The sequence below is a fragment of the Coregonus clupeaformis genome, chromosome 13 (genome assembly GCF_020615455.1).
Source record: "Coregonus clupeaformis isolate EN_2021a chromosome 13, ASM2061545v1, whole genome shotgun sequence".
Taxonomy (NCBI): domain Eukaryota; kingdom Metazoa; phylum Chordata; class Actinopteri; order Salmoniformes; family Salmonidae; genus Coregonus; species Coregonus clupeaformis.
The window spans coordinates 17877859-17878705 of record NC_059204.1 but is presented as its reverse complement, the minus strand read 5'-3'; positions in this window follow the sequence as shown (position 1 = coordinate 17878705).

Genomic DNA, 847 nt, shown 5'->3' with positions numbered 1-847 from the left:
GATTGGTCAGCTGTCAGGAATAGTGGCCGCAGATTGGTCAATTAAGCGGCACCGCAGTAGGGGGAATAGGCGTTGGAAAAAGGGGGTGTTCATAAAATGGCGTTCTGGACACTGGTTGGACTCATTGAGGTATAATAAGAACTGGAAACTGCGTCCAAACCGTCCTACCTTTGTTTTTAAATTAATCTACTCATGTTCGCATCACTAGAATAACAACAGGTTTGCATTCGCTGATTCATGGACCGTCTATATCCGGGTTGCATCCGGTTTATACAGACCAACATCACATGCGCACTAGAGAGGAAGAGTAAGAGAGAGGCCCATAGTTAATGTTTTTATTTTATTTAACCTTATTTAACCAGGTAAGCCAGTTGAGAACAAGTTCTCATTTACAACTGCGACCTGGCCAAGATAAAGCAAAGCAGTGCGATAAAAACAACCACACAGAGTTACATATGGGGTAAACAAAACATAAAGTCAAAAATACAACAGAAAATATATATACAGTGTGTGCGAATGTAGTAAGTTATGGAGGTAAGGCAATAAATAGGCCATAGCGCAAAATTGTTACAATTTCGTATTAACACTGGAATGATAGATGTGCAAAAGATGATGTGCAAATAGAGATACTGGGGTGCAAATTTGCAAAATAAATAACAATATGAAGATGAGGTAGTTGGGTGGGCTAATTTCAGAATGGCTGTGTACAGGTGCAGTGATCGGTAAGCTGCTCTGACAACTGATGCTTAAAGTTAGTGAGGGAGATAAGAGTCTCCAGCTGCAGAGATTTTTGCAGTTCGTTCCAGTCATTGGCAGCAGAGAACTGGAAGGAATGGCAGCCAAAGGA